General features: G+C 43.3%; 1 protein-coding gene across 3 annotated transcripts in view; it reads right to left on the reverse strand.

Moving 5' to 3' along the window:
- ZNF713 (zinc finger protein 713) overlaps positions 1-16,392 on the reverse strand; it is a 60,216-nt gene extending 43,824 nt beyond the window's left edge. For 2 of the 3 annotated variants that reach the window (XM_038004285.2, XM_007981266.3), the window contains exon 1: positions 15,994-16,392. The gene's annotated coding sequence lies outside the window, so the exon portion shown is untranslated. The remainder of the gene's footprint in view (positions 1-15,993) is intronic. The other variant, XM_007981264.3, reaches the window with a different exon arrangement.
- Positions 16,393-16,775: the final 383 nt, after the last annotated feature.

Below are 16,775 nucleotides of genomic sequence, written 5' to 3' on the forward strand. Positions count from 1 at the left end.
GTTAACTATTATATTAATATTTTCAGTGTCCAGTGCCTGGCACATAAAAGGCACTTAATAAATATTTGCTACATTTGTAAATGAAAGGATTCTGGTGTTTGCTTTTCTTTTTTTAATTTTTTAAAAACTTTAAATTTTAAACCCATTTTAGACTTACAGGAAAGTTGCAAAATAGTGGAGTTCCCGTATACCACTCACTCTGCTTGTCCTAATGTTAACAGTTTACAAAACCACAGTATAATGTGCAAAACCAGGAAATTAACACTTGAACTTTTTTTTTTTTGAGACAGACTTTTGCTCTTGTCCAAGCTGGAATGCAACAGCACGGTCTTGGCTCACTGTAATCTCCATCTCCCTGGTTCAAGAGATTCTCCTGCCTCAGCCTTCCAAGTAGCTGGGATTACAGGCACCCACCACCACACCCGGCTACTGGTACAACATTATTAACTGAAATTATTCACATTTCACTAATGTTCTTTCTCCACTAATGTTCTTTCTCTGATCTAGAATACACACTGCATTCAGTTTTGTTTTTCCTTAGTTTCCTCCAATCTGTAATAGTTTCTTAGGCTGTCTTTCATGAGCTTGACACTTTTTAAAAAGATTGAAAAGCATTTTATGATGTTACATATATTTAAGAGATAGGGCAAAAATGGAGAGATATAGGTTATATGCCTGAGCATCAAGCCTGAGAGACCACCTCCCTGTTCAGGCCCAGGCTCTGGAGTTCATTCCCATCAATGCCATTTTGATTGTGTAGTAAGATGAAAATTTGTCTATAGTTGGGGTGACAAGAGAAATTCACACTATGTATCAAATAGCAAGGTGATGAAGTAAATTATAACAGCATGACAATGCAGGAGCAAGTAACCAATAGATTAACATTAATTTGTCTATTAAATGCTTCAGTGCCCTTGTATACCTACCAATGATTTAAATGGTTTAATAAACACCTAGTTTTATTACACTTTGTACTAGAATAATCTCAAAGATACAATATAATGTATTTTAGCAAAAGAGTAAAATTCTATCAGTTTTCTATTCCTTTTTATATATTGACATTCTTATTTTATTCTTATTTTTTTGAGATGGAGTCTCACTCTGTCACCCAGGCTGGAATGCAGTGGTGCAACCTCAGCTCACTGCAACCTCTGCCTCCCAGGTTTGAGTGATTTTCCTGCCTCAGCCTCCTGAGTAGCTAGGATTACAGGCACGCATCACCAAGCCTGGCTAATTTTTGTATTTTTAGTAGAGATGAGGTTTTGCCATGTTGACCAGGCTGGTCTCAAACTCCTGACCTCAGGTGATCTGCCTGCCTTGGCCTCCCAAAGTGCTGGGATTATAGGCATGAGCCACTATGCTCAGTCATATTGACATTCGTAATTGTCATGTCAGTTGATGCAGCAAACTACATGTCATGTGTTAGTAAGTGATACAAAGGTTTGCTCTGTAGAGTTAATAAGCTGCACCATGACTGCAGTGAAATCATAATATGTGATCTGTTTAATGAAGGTTAAATCCCTTGTGTTCACTTAACTCAGGAGCAGCCAAATGTAAGAGGTAAATTGGGCAAGGGGTGGAGGGTTGATGGGTGCAGAGCTTCCATGCCCTCTCTGGGCATGGCAACCTCCAGCCCTGTATGTGTTCACCAATCTGGAAGTTCTCCAGACTCCTTTTTTTAGTGTTTCTATGGAGGTTGCATTATATAGTCAAGATTGATTAAACTACTGGACATTGGTGACTTTAGAATTTTTTACAATTTCTAATTGACAAATAGTAATTGTATATATTTATAGAGTACAATGTGATGCATTAATATATATTTACATTGTTGATGTGGTTTGGCTGTGTCCCCACCCAAATCTCATCTTGAATTCCCACATGTTGTGGGAGGGACCCAGTGGGAGGTAACTGAATCATGGGGGCAGGTCTTTTCCATACTGTTCTCATGATAGTGAATAAGTCTCATGAGATCTTATGGCTTTACAAGCTAGAGTTTCTCTGCATAAGCTCTCTCTCTCTCTCTCTCTCTCTCTCTCTCTCTCTCTGCCTGCCTGCTGCCATCCATGTAAGATGTGACTTGCTCCTCCTTGCCTTCCACCATGATTGTGAGTCCTCCCCAGTCACTTGGAACTGTAAATCCATTAAACCTCCTTCTTTTGTAAATTGCCCAGTCTTGGGTATGTCTTTATCAGCAGCGTGAAAACAGACTAATACACATTGTGGAATAACCAATTATCATATCTGTCACCTCACATACTTTTCAATTATTTGTGGTGAAAACATTTAAAATCTACTCTTTTAGTAATTTTGAAATATACAACGCATTATCAGCCAGACACAGTGGCTTAGGCCTGTAATCCCAGCACTTTGGGAGGCCGAGGTGGGCGGATCACTTGAGGTCAGGAGTTTGAGACCAGCCTGGGCAACATGTTGAAACCCCATCTCGAAGAGAAAAGAAAAAAGAAAAGAAAAGAAAAGAAAAGAAAAGAGAAAAGAAAACAATGTATTGTTATTTTATTATTTTAGTCATCACTCTGTGGAATAGATCACTAAAGCTTATACCTTCTGCCTCACTGAAACTTTGTACCCTTTGGTCAACATCTCTCTAGCCCCCTACCACACAGCCCCAGATTCTAGTAACAACCATTCCACTCTATACAAGTTCAACATTCTTAGAGTCCACGTTTTAAGTAAGATCATGCAGCCAGGCGCGGTGGCTCAAGCCTGTAATCCCAGCACTTTGGGAGGCTGAGACGGGTGGATCACGAGGTCAGGAGATCGAGACCATCCTGGTTAACACGGTGAAACCCCATCTCTACTAAAAAATACAAAAAACTAGCTGGACTTGGTGGTGGGCGCCTGTAGTCCCAGCTACTTGGGAGGCTGAGGCAGGAGAATGGCGTGAACCCGGGAGGCGGAGCTTGCAGTGAGCTGAGATCCGGTCACTGCACTCCAGCCTGGGCGACAGAGCGAGACTCCGTCTCGGAAAAAAAAAAAAAAAAAAAGATCATGCAGTTTCTGTGTTTCTGTGCTTGGCTTATTTCACTTAATACAATGTCCTCTAGGTTTATCTATGTTGTCACAAATAATATAATTTCCCTCTTTTTGAAGGCTGAATAATATTCCATTGTGTATATATACCACATTTTTTTTTTTTTTTTTGAGACAGAGTCTCGCTCTGTTGCCCAGGCTGGAGTGCAGTGGTTCGATCTTGGCTCACTGCAACCTCCACCTCCCGGGTTCAAGCAATCCTCCTGCCTCAGCCTCCTGAGTAGCAGGGATTACTGACACGTGCTGCCATGCCCAGTTAATTTTTGTATTTTTAGTAGAGATGGGGTTTCACCATGTTGGTCAGGCTGATCTCAAACTCCTGACCTCGTGATCCACCCACCTCAGCCTCCCAAAGTGCTTGGATTATAGGGGTAAGTCACAGTGCCTGGTGACCACCTTTACCACCTTTTTTTTTTTTTTTTTTTTTTTGAGAGGGAGTCTCGCTCTGTCGCCCAGGCTGGAGTGCAGTGGCCGGATCTCAGCTCACTGCAAGCTCCGCCTCCCGGGTTCACGCCATTCTCCTGCCTCAGCCTCCCAAGTAGCTGGGACTACAGGCACCTGTCACCTCGCCCGGCTATTTTTTTGTATTTTTTAGTAGACACGGGGTTTCACCAGGTTAGCCAGGATGGTCATGATCTCCTGACCTCGTGATCCGCCCGTCTCGGCCTCCCAAAGTGCTGGGATTACAGGCTTGAGCCACTGCGCCCGGCTGGTGACCACATTTTTAAAATCCATTCATCCAGTGGACATCTAGGTTGCTTCCATATCTTGACTATAGTGAATAATGTTGCAATAAACACGGGAGTACAGATATTTCTTTGGCATACCCATTTCAATTCCTTTGAATATATACTTAGGTCCTGGTGTGGTGGCTCACATCTGTAATCTCAGCACTTTGGGAGGCTGAGGTGGGTGGATCATCTGAGATCAGGAGTTCAAGACCAGCCTGGCCAACATGGTGAAGCCCTGTCCCTAATATAAATACAAAAATTGGCTGGGTGTGGTGTGGCGCATGTCTGCAATTCCAGCTGCTTGAGAGGCTGAGGCACAAGAATCACTTGAACCTGGGAGGCACAGGTTGCAGTGAGCTGAAATCATGCCACTGCACTCCAGGCTGGCTGATGGAATGATACTCTGTCTCAAAAAAAAGAACACCCAGAAGTGGAACTGCTGGATCATATGGTAGTTTGATTATTTTTATTTTTATTTGAGATGGAGTCTCGCTCTGTCGCCCAGGCTGGAGTGCAGTGGCGCCATCTCGGCTCACTGCAACCTCCACCTCCTGGTTCAAGCAATTCTCCATCTCAGCCTTCGATTTTTTGTTTTTTGAGGAACTCCTGTAGTTTGCTGTGATGGCTGTATTAATTTATATTCCCACAAACAGTGCATAAGTGTTCCCTTTTCTCCACACTCTCACCAATACTTGTTATTTTTTGTCTTTTTGATAATAAGCCATTCTAAAAGGGGCGAGTGCTCTCTGATTGTGGTTTTAATCTGCATTTCCATCATGATCAGTGATAAGCATTTTTTCATATCTCAGATGGCCATTTGTATGTTGTCGTTTTTTAGAAATAAATGGGAAAATTTGAATTTAATTTTCTGTGAATGAGAATATCTATTCAGGACATTTGTCCATCTTAAAATCGGGTTACTTGTTTTCTCGTTATTGAGTTCCTTATATATTTTGGATATTAGTCCCTGATATGGTTTGGATTTGTGTCCCCCAACCAAATCTCATGTTGAATTGGAAGGCGACTGGATCACAGGGTGGATTTCCCTCTTGCTGTTCTCGTGATGAGTGAATTCTCACGAGATCTGATGGTTTAAAAGCATGTGGCACTTTGCACTCTCTCCTCCCGCTACATGAAGAAGGTCCTTGCTTCCCCTTGGCCTTCTGCCATGCTTGTAAGTTTCCTGAGGCCTCCCAGTCATGCTTACTGTACAGCCTGTGGAATCGTGAGTCAATTAAACCTATTTTCTTCATAAATTACTCAGCCTCAGGTAGTTCTTTATTAGCAGTGTGAGAACAGACTAATACAGTCCCATATCAGATGTATCATTTGCAAACATTTTCTCCCAATCTTTGGTTTTTCTCTTCATTTATTGTTTCCTTTGCTGTGTAAAGCTTTTTAGGTTGACGCAACCCTATTTGTTTACTTTTGCATTTGTGGTCATATCCACAAGAAATCTTTGTCTAGATAAATGTCATGAAGCATTTTCCTCTCTGGTAGTTTTATAGCTTCAGGTCTTCTGTTTAAGTCCTTAATCCATTTTGAGTTGATTGTCCATTGGTGATTAACTCTATTTTTCAACCCCTCTCTTCTCCTCAGAGGTGGGGTGGGGTTTGGGGTTGGGACTTAAAGTTCAACCCTCTAATTACAAGGTAGGTTCCTTTAGCCACTAGCCTCCATCCTGAAGCTACGTAGGACCTTGGAGTCACCAGTCATCTCATTGGTTATGAATAGCAAAAGATGCTTCTATCATCCCTATCACTCAGAAAATGATGAGGGTTTTAGGAGCTCTGTGGTAGGAACTGGACATGAAGATCTACTCTGTACGATGTCAATATGTCTACGATGTTTACAATGTCAATATGTTCACAATGTCAGTATGTCTAATTACTGGTAATATGGCTCATTAATGGCAATATGTCTCATTAATGGTAATATTTACCATTATCACTTGGTCAAGGTGGTATCTACTAGGTTTCTCTATGGTAAAAGTTACTATCTTTCCTTTTGTTGCTAATAAATATCCTGGGGGAAGATACTTTAAGGCTACCTACAGGACGGACGGCTCATGCCTGTAATCCTAACACTTTGGGAGGTGGAAGTGGGAGGATGGCTTGAGTCTAGGAGTTTGAGACCAGCCTAAGCAATATAGTGAGACCTTCACTATGAAAAAAAAAAAAAAGAAAAAAATAGCTGGGTTTGGTGGTGAGTGTCTGTAGTCCCAGCTATTTGGGAGGCTGAGGTGAGAGGGTTGCTTGAGCCTGGAAGGTGGAGGCTACAATAAGCTGTGATCATGCCACTGCACTCCAGCAAGCCATGATCACGTCACTGCATTCCACCCTTGGTGAAAGAGTGAGACCCTGTCTCAAAAAAAAAAAAAAAAAAAAAGAAAAAAAGATTATGTATATATCTTGCTTCTCAAACCCATTAATTACATCATCAGTATATCTCATCTCATCTGCAACAATTATTAATGTGGTGTTTACCTAATGGTGTTCTTCTATTTCCCTCTTACTAACTTAGTATTGGAATTTTTCCATAAGGAAAAGCTGTTTCTTATCCCCTATTCATTCGTTTATTAGATTCTTTGTTTATATCTATAGAGACTCATGAATATTTATTATATTCTATAAATTAAAAGTCAAATACTTTTATTATTTATTTTATTGCACAAATTGTTCCAGCTTTGGCCATTACGAGACTCCTGTGTTATTTCAACCAGGCTTTCTCCTTTCTTAAGCACTTTCTCATTTCCTGGCAATGTAAGATGTTTCAGGCTCTTGCATTTTTCCTGCCCAGCCCTGGAATCAACCGTTTCTCCAAAGTGCCCTGGTTCCTTTTACTGGAGAAGAGGACTTAGAAACAAAGATTTGGGTGCTAGGTGTGCTTATTGCTACTGGGGTATCATTGCTTCTAGGCCCTCTTAGCAGACATAGCTAGGAAATATATTATATATATATATAGACACACACGCACATACTAACCATGCATATACACACATCGATTATGTGCATGTTTATGTGTGTGTGTATATATGTATATACACACATATATATATTAAATACCATGAGTTCATACTGATATCCGATTCCAATCTAATACCACAAGGTTCACTTTAGTCTTCCCTTTTTCCTTACTGGTAACTTCCTTCTTCAACAGTAAAAAATTGGTGGCTCTCATTATCTACTTATTTGTTCAATGGTGATATACATATAACATAGTTTTATAATAGGGTTGCTAACTCATACCCTTGTGAGAAACACAATTACGGACTTGATTACAGCATTTATGTGGAATTCTTTTCATCTTTAGCCTTACAGTACCCAGTTAAGATACTGTTTCCTAAAGTTATTTAAGGCTAGTTCTTTTCTTCCTCACCTCTTTCAGTGTGGTTACATCCTTCCTTTGTAATGTAGTTAGGTCCAATTTATTAGTGTTTAATAGTCTCCTCTATTTTTTATTGTATTTATTCTCAGGTGGTTTCTCTCATTGCGTTGGTTTCACTGTTCATCCTTTCTGAGCTACAGAAAAACATACAAATGTAACCACCCTCCTGGACAACCCCAGGTAGATGTCCCTCATATTTCTCAAGCCTAACATATCCAAAACTCATTCTCTCTCAAGTCTCTTGCCATTAATTTGCTATGCAGTAAGGCAGGTCAGAATGGTGACTCCACACCAAACCAAATGGGTTTGATTCCCAGCTCCATGACTTTAGCTGTATGAGTCTGCTTGGGTAAATTACTTAACCTCTCCAGCCTTCCATTTCTATAAAATTAGGAATATAATTTTATATTATATTCTATAAATATAAAATATAAAAAACTATAAAACTATAAAACTAGGAATAATAGTATCTACCCGTGGGTTTGTTGTGAGGATTAAAGAAAAGTGAAAATGTGTAAATATTTAGAATATAACAGCACAGGCCAGGTGCAATGGCTCATGCCTGTAATCCCAGCACTTTGGGAGACCAAGGCAGGTGGATCACCTGAGGTTGGGAGTTCGAGACCAACATGGAGAAACCCCGTCTCTACTAAAAATACAAAATTAGCCAGGCGTGGTGGTGCATGCCTATAATCCCAGCTACTCAGAAGGCTGAGGCAGGAGAATCGCTTGAACCCAGTAGGTGGAGGTTACAGTGAGCCGAGGCCATGCCATTGCACTCCAGCCCAGGCAATAAGAGTGAAACTGTCTCAAAAAAAAAAAAAAAAAAAAAAAAGAATATAACACCACATAATAAGCAGTAGATAGAGAGATATATCTTAATTCTAACTCTTCTATCATATTCCCCATCTCAGTGAATAGCAACACCAAGCCTGAAACCTGAATGGCATTCTGAGCTCCCTCGTTCTTCCTTAGGCTCTCTATCTAATCAATGTCGCATTCTGGTATACATATTCCCTTCAGTATCTCGTGAATGTTTCTGGTCTTAATCTTCATGTCTAGTACGTTGGTTCAGCCACCATCATCTCTCACTTTGATTACTGCCATTCCCATCTAACTTGTCTCCTTGACTTTAGTCTAACCTTTTCTTCACACTGCAGCCAGAGTGATCTTTCCTACACCCCTCTCTATCATGGAAATACCCTCATTTTACTTTTTGGCAAATATTAAAACACAAATTTTAGTAAATATAAAAAAAATGAAAATCACCTATAATATCACCTAGAGATAACCAGTTACCTTATTTTTGGGATTTATCCTTTCAGGCTTTTTCCATGTATACACATACAAGGATACACATGCATATATTATTAAATGTATAATTTTCTTTTTAGAAACCTACATTTTAATTGACAATATTGTGGATCTCACTTCATGACAGAAAACAAAAGTCAAAACATTCATTTTCTTTTTTTTTTTTTTTTTTTTTGAGACGGAGTCTTGCTCTGTAGCCCGGGCTGGAGTGCAGTGGCCGGATCTCAGCTCACTGCAAGCTCCGCCTCCCGGGTTTACGCCATTCTCCTGCCTCAGTCTCCGGAGTAGCTGGGACTACAGGTGCCCGCCACCTCGCCCAGCTAGTTTTTTGTATTTTTAGTAGAGACGGGGTTTCACCGTGTTAGCCAGGATGGTCTCGATCTCCTAACCTCATGATCCGCCCGTCTCGGCCTCCCAAAGTGCTGGGATTACAGGCTTGAGCCACCGCACCCGGCCAAAACATTCATTTTCTTAACAGATTCATAATATATTCCTTTGCATGGAATAACCAAAATTTATTTCATTATTAATAGACCTTTAGGTTGTTTTCTTGCTTCCTTGCTTGCTTTTATAGACAATAGCAAACACTGTTAGACATACAGTTTTTGAATGATTTTGCCTGATTAGTTCCTTAGGAAAAGTGTTATTGCAGGGTCAAAGAAAAGGCAAAGCACTGTTCAGGAAGGTTGTATCAATTTATATACTGATCACTGATATATGAGACCATTAACCATGTCAGGCTTTGTTCTTTTGAAATTCATAAACATATTTACACTGAGACAGAAATTTTTATATTTTTAGCTTTATTTTTTAAATGTATTACCCTTTCGTGTCATCTGTCCATTTTTCCACTATTGTCTTTTTCTTACTGATTTACAAGAGGTCTTTAGACAGAAGATAGCATGCAGTTAGGGGATTAACTCAGCAGAACTGGATGGTCCAAACCCTGAACACTTCAAGGAAAGGTACCCTGGCCTGCCTCCTTGTGAGACAACCTCTAAAGCCCTGGAATATCCTACCAGTTAAGGGTGTCTTTGTTTGCCTGAGGCCATGGGACATGTCCAGATGTTAACGCTAACAAAGGGACCCTGTTATGTTGAGAACCACAGGCTGTGTGGTAGCTCCTCCTCTGAAAGGGCTGGAGAATGAAGATCAGCCACAAGGGTGGTCAGCCAAGCCTACATGACTAGCGTTGGGGCTCAGAAAATGATACTGCAAATTAAAGGCCTCAAAAGCACAAATTTCTCTCTGGCCTTCTCCTGCCCTCCTTTCTCTCACGCCTCATTTTCCCCCAAGACTAGGCTTAGAAACTAGAATACCCCTTCCCCAAGACAGGTCATAGAAACAACAACCCTTGGCCAAGCGTGGTGGCTCATGCCTGTAATCCCAGCAATTTGGCAGGTCAAGGTGGGCAGATCATTTGAGGTCAGGAGTTTGAGACCAGCCTGGCCAACATGGTGAAACCCAGCCTCTACTAAAAATACAAAAATTAGCCGGTGTGGTGGCAGGTGCCTGTAATCCAGCTACTCAGGAGGCTGAGGCACGAAAATGGCTTGAACATGGGAGGCGGAGGTTGCAGTGAGCCGAGATCATGACACTGCACTCCAGCCTTGGCAACTAGCAAAACTCAGTCTCAAAACAAACAAACAAAAAACAAAATAAAACAACAACAACAAAAAAACAGGAACACTTTTTCTCCAAAGCCAGTCATAAAACCTAAAAATATTACCCTAATTCCCTGCTTTCTGTATCATAACTGGCTATAAATAAATTATCTGACCTACCTTGTTTCATTGTAGGTCATAAGACCTTCATTCCATAGTGGTCCTACCGCACACTGGGTAGGAAGGAATACTTCCCGAAGAGAACAAGGAGAATCTGAACAGCCAGGCCTGACTGCATTTCCCCATTCAATCTATAGCATGAGATCATACCCTTTTTGTCCAATCATATTTCTACACGGATGTCCACACCTAAACATAAACTGTATGTTTATGTTTCCCCGTACCTTTGGGTCTTCAGTCTGAAGGCTCCCATGTCACATAAAACTATGATCAAAGAGTCCGGGCACAGTGGCTCACACCTGTAATCCCAGCACTTTGGGAGGCCGAGGCAGGCAGATCACGAGGTCAGGAGATCAAGACCATCCTGGCTAACACTGTGAAATCCCGCCTCTACTAAAACTACAAAAAATTAGCCAGGCGTGGTGGCAGGCACCTGTAGCCTAAGCTACTAGGGAGGCTGAGGCAGGAGAATGGCGTGAACCCAGGAGGCGGAGCTTGTAGTGAGCCGAGATTGTGGCACTGCACTCCAGCCTGGGTGACAGAGCAAGACTGCATCTCAAAAAACAAACAAACAAACAAACAAACAAACAACTCTACAATCAAATAAACTTGTATGACTTGTCTCCTATTACTCTTTTTTTTTTTTTTTTTAAACAGTGTCACTCTTGTTGCCCAGAATGGCGTGCAATGGCGCGATCTTGGCTCACTGCAACCTCACCTTCCAGGTTCAAGCAATTCTACTGCCTCAGCCTCCGAGTAGCTGGGATTATAGGCTCCCGCCACCACACCCGGATAATTTTGTATCTTCAGGAGAGATGGGGTTTCTCTATGTTGATCAGGCTGGTCTCAAACTCCTGACCTCAGGTGATCCGCTCACCTAAGCCTCCAAAGTGCTGGGATTACAGGCGTGAGCCACCGCGCCCAGCCTATTCTGCTTTTGTGTGTGTGTGTGTATGTCAGTGCTTTTCAGCAAACCTTCGGAGGGCAAAGGGGAAGTTATAAAACTATTATCAAATAAACTTGTTATGCTTTTCTCTTGTTAACCTGTGTTTTGTTATAGGGTTTTCTGTCATGACCCTTATGATAGGGAGAAAAGGGACCACCCCTACACCAGCCCCCAATTAAAACCCTGAACACCAAGCTAGAGTGAGCTTCCCTGGTTCTGTATGGCATGAACACAAATCTCTCACATATCGTTCCTGGGAGATTTTTTCTTTTTTTTCCTTTTTTTTTTTTTTGAGACACAGTTTTGCTCTCATTGCCCAGGCTGGAGTGCAACGGTGTGAACTCGGCTCACCACAACCCATGCCTCCTGGGTTCAAGCGATTCTCCTGCCTCAGCCTCCCGAGTAGCTGGGATTACAGGCATGCACCACCACGCTCGGCTAATTTTGCATTTTCAGTAGAGAAAGGGTTTCTCCATGTTGGTCAGGCCGGTCTCGAACTCCCGACCTCAGGTGATCCACCTGCCTCGGCTTCCCAAAGTGCCAGGATTACAGGCATGAGTCACTGCGCCTGGCCTGTTCCTGGGAGATTTAAAGGTTATCAGTAAAATTCCAGAGAGAGAGAGGACAATGGGAAGCCTGCACTTGGTCTCTCCTGGACCTTGGAGCTTGCTCTATGTGCTTTTTTCTGTTGCTGTTTTATTTTTTGAGATGGAGTCTCACTCTGTTGCCCAGGCTGGAGTGCAGTAGCAGAATCTCAGCTCACTGCAAGCTCCACTTCCCGGGTTCAAGCGATTCTCGTGCCTCAGCCTCCCAAGTAGCTGGGATTACAGGCACCTGCCACCACGGCCAGCTAATTTTTGTATTTTTAGTATTGATGGGGTTTTACAATGTTGACCACGCTAGTCTTGATCTCCTGACCTCAGCTGATCCACCCACTTCGGCCTCCCAAAGTGCTGGGATTATAGGGGTAAGCCACCACGCTCAGCATGTTGCTGACTTTTAATCTGCATCCTTTCACTCTAACACTCTACCATAAATGCAACACAGTATTTGCTGAATTCTAGGAGTTCTAGCAAATCACTGAACCAGAGGGTGGTATTGGGGACCCAAGAACACAGACAGTAACCAACGACTCCCTTGTCAAACACACATACACATATAGTCTCCATTCCACCATTTGTCTTTTATTTTTGCTGCTTTCTAAAAGGAGTTAATTTGTAAAAGGTCTGCATTATAAAATTTGTTTTTCCTCTCTGTAGAGGTCCTAAGTGTGCGTGAGGGTTTTCTTCTTTTATTCCTTATATAAGTTAAACACATTATTTTTTAAACTCAAATTCCACACATTTTTTATATAAACTCACAAGGGAAAAAATTTGGGAATATATGGAGTAAAATGTGAGCGCCTTTCAACTCCTCTTTTTGTTTTGTTTTGTTTTTGAGACAGAGTATCACTCTTGCTGCCCAGGCTGGAGTGCAATGGCGCGATCTCTGCTCACTGCAACCTCCACCTCCCAGGTTCAAGCGATTCTCCTGCCTCAGCCTCCCAAGTAGCTGGGATTACAGGCATAAGCCACCACATCCAGCCTCTCCTTAATATTTGATTCTCCTGTGTATCTGTGATACCAGGACAATTCTTCTTAGATCTTTATACAGAATTCCCTTAAGGCATACATTTTTTTCCTGTAATAATGATTTGAGGCAGTTTTAATCTTACAGAAGATTAGAATTTTCAACTCATTTTGATATTGTAACTGTTATGGACTAAATTATATTCCATATAATTAATTCCATATAATATATTCCCCCAAATTAATATGTTGAAGTCCTAACCCCCAATGTGACTTTATTTGGAAATAGGGCCTTAAAGGTTGTATTTTTTTTTTGGAGACAGTCTCGCTCTCTTGCCCAGACTGGAGTGCAATGGCGTGATCTCAGCTAACTGCAACCTCCACCTCGCGAGTTCAAGCAATTCTCCTGCCTCAGCTTCCCAAGTTGCTGGGATTACAGGCACCCACCACCACATCCGGCTAATTTTTTTTTTTTTTTGAGACGGAGTCTCACTCTGTCGCCCAGGCTGGAGTGCAGTGGCGCAATCTTGGCTCACTGCAAGCTCCGCCTCCTGGGTTCACGCCATTCTCCTGCCTCAGCCTCCCGAGTAGTTGGGACTACAGGCACCCACCACCATGCCCGGCTGATTTTTTTTTTTTTTTTTTTTTTGTAGAGACGGGGTTTCACCATGTTAGCCAGGATGGTCTCCATCTCCTGACCTTATGATCCACCTGCCTCGGCCTCCCAAAGTGCTGCACATCCGGCTAATTTTTGTATTTTTAGTAGAGATGGGGTTTCACCAAGTTGGCCAGGTTGGTCTCAAACTCCTGACCTCAGGTGATCCACCTGCCTTGGCCTCCCAAAGTGCTGGGATTACAGGCGTGAGCCACTGCACTGGGCCTGTAATTAAAGTTAAATAAGGTCATAAAGGTGGGGTCTTAATCCAATAGCAATAGTGTCCTCATAAGAAGATGAAGAGACACCAAGAGTGCATGCATACAGTGCAAAGGCCAGCAGAAGAGGACACAGAGAAAAGCCAGTTCCTTCTGCAAGCCAAGAAGAGAGGTTCACTGGAAACCAACAGGGCACGCACTTTGATTTTGAACTTACCACCTTTAGAACTGTGAGATACGACATTTCTGTGTTTGCACTCAGTCTGCAGTATTGTATAGCAGACTGAGCAGGCTACGACAGTCAGTCACCAAAGATGCATACTCTAAGGTAAAAATTAAAAGCATGCTCTTCACAGTTGACATTTCCAATCAGATGAAAATGACACCAACATATTACAAGAACTGTAACTCATATAGATTTATATAGTCCTCTTTTCTAATGAAATTCACATACAAATCTGCACTCAAATTAAACTGGTTTTTTGGGGTGAAAAAAAGTGCAAGGGTGTAAGGCAAAGCCAGATGCAATATCAAGATCATAAAGGGCTTTCAGGGCATCACTGAGGAACTAGAACATTTTCCTGATGGCAGCAGGGAGCCGCGTGCAAGTTTTCAGCAACAGAGTGACTTTCAACCAACATTCATCACTGAATAGCTATCTGTTTAGAACCTACTAATTGCTACAATCTACTAAGTGCTACAACCTGCCTTTTAAAAAATTATTATTATTATTATTATTATTTTACTTTTCTGTATCTTTCAAATGCCTCACAATTTAAGTTAAAAGAAATAGATCAGGCCAGGCACGGTGGCTCAAGCCTGTAATCCCAGCACTTTGGAGGCTGAGGTGGGCGGATCACCTGAGGTCAGGAGTTTGAGACCAGCCTGACCAATATGATAAAACTCTGTCTCTACTAAAAATACAAAAATTAGCTAGGTGTGGTGGCATGTGCCTGTAATCCCAGCTAATTGGGAAGCTGAGACAGGAGAATCATTTGAACCCAGGAGGCAGAGGTTGCGGTGAGTGGAGATCACACCATTGCACTCCAGCCTGGGCAACAGGAGCAAAACTCCGTCTAAAGAAAAAATCATTACATGAAAGGACATCATTAAGCGGGATTTGCTTAAAACATTTATTTTTTGAGACAAGGTCTGGTTCTATCGCCCAGGCTGGAGTGCAGTGGCTGGCTCACTGCAACCTTCATCTCCTGGGCCAAAGACATCTTCCCACCTCAGCCTCCTGAGTAACTGGGGACTACAGGCACATACCACCAAGTCCGGTTAATGTTTCTAGTTCCTTTTGTAGCAACAGGGTCTTGACATATTTCCCAGGCTGGTCTCGAACTCATGAGCTCAAGTGATCCTCCTGCCTCTGCCTCCCAAAGTGCTGCAATTACAGGCGTTTGTCACCGCAACCGCCCTAAACATTTTAAATGAAAAAATGTATGTATGTATGTATGTATATATGGATATATATTCACTGCAGAAACTGTCAGGGCAGTGAAAGAATCTAGAAACATCTGACTGAACGCCGTGGCTCACGCCTGGAATCCCAGCACTTTGAGAGGCCAAGCTGGGACGATCACTTGCGCTCAGGAGTTCGAGACCAGCCTGGGAAACATGGTGAGACCTGGTCGCTAACAACAACAACAAAGAGCCACGCGTGGTGGTGCACACCTGTGGTCCCAGCTACTGGGGAGGCTGAGGCAGGTGGAGCTTTTGAGTCCAGGCGTTTGAGGCTGCAGTGTGCCATGATCGTGTCACTGCACTGCAGCCTGGGTGATAAAGTGAGATCCTGTCTCAAAACAAAAACATAAATAAACAGAAACACATCTGAGTATACACACGCCTGCAAAATGTAATAAAAGTGTCACCGCAATTCCGTGGAAAAGTGACTCAACGGATAACGGCAAGGCAATGAGAGAAAAAGGTAAATCCCTAACTAACCCCTTACCACAAATATCATACTCAATGAAATACAGATAAAAAGGAGAAAAAGAAAATATTTTTTGAATTCTTTAAACGTATTAAAAGAAAATAAAGGCGAACGTTTGCATAATCCTGAGATGAGGAAAAACTTTCCCCCCAAATGACACCTATGGACGCTTGCCCAAAAATAAATTGCAAATTTTTTTTCAGCCTCAGAGTCATTCGCAGATAGTAGAGGACAATGTGTTTATAATATTGGAACGGATAAGACCGTCCTATAAAAGACCAAAAATCCAAAAGGGACACGGGGCGGGTGACAGAAACGGGGACAGCGGGGACAGCGGCCGCCCCTCCCCCGCCCGCCGCCTCCCACCTCCCGCCTCCGCCTCCTCCCGGCGCGCACTCACCTCCGCAGACAAAGGGCGCTCCGGGAGGCTCCGCCCCCTGACGCCGCCGCCGCCGCCGCCAGGGTGGACCCGGGCGGGAGAAGGTGCCGAGGGCCCCACCGCCTGAGCCAATGACGCCCGGTGACTGGGCTCCTGGGGCCGGTCCAGCAGCCGGCGCGCCAGGACAGTTCTGACGACAGCCTCCCTGCAATGGCGGCGCAAGGCACTGGCCTCAGATCCCCAATACGCATGCGCCGGCGGCGCCCGGAGCCTCCTTCCCTCATCACCGCCCTCATCGCCCGGGGTCCTGACTCCCACTAGCTTCCCCGGGTCTGCTTTTCATCCGGGCTGTGCGGACCCTGCGCCCTCGAGCCTCGCCAGGATTTTCCGGTCCGAGAGGGTCGAGGGGGACGGGCCGAGGACCCGTCCCTTGGTCCCTGCCAATCAGAAGCGTTGGACTGTCCATCTCCATGGTGACACAAGCCTTGCTCTCGGTCGTGGAACCACTCCTCCTTCCCATCAATTTCATATTGATAAAACTCAAAATATAATGATGATGATATTGACCGGGCGCGGTGGTTCACGCGTGTAATCCTAGCACTTTAGGAGGCTGAGTTTGGTGGATAACTTGAGGTTCGAGACCAGCGTGGCCAACATGGTGAAATCCCCGTCTCTAATACACATACAAATGTTAGCTGGGCGTGGTGACGGGCGCCTGTAATCCCAGCTATTCGGGAGGCTGAGGCAGAAGAATCGCTTGAACCTGGGAGGGGGAGGTTGCAGTGAGCGGAGGTCACATCATT

Source organism: Chlorocebus sabaeus, chromosome 21 (genome assembly GCF_047675955.1).
Source record: "Chlorocebus sabaeus isolate Y175 chromosome 21, mChlSab1.0.hap1, whole genome shotgun sequence".
Taxonomy (NCBI): Eukaryota; Metazoa; Chordata; class Mammalia; order Primates; family Cercopithecidae; genus Chlorocebus; species Chlorocebus sabaeus.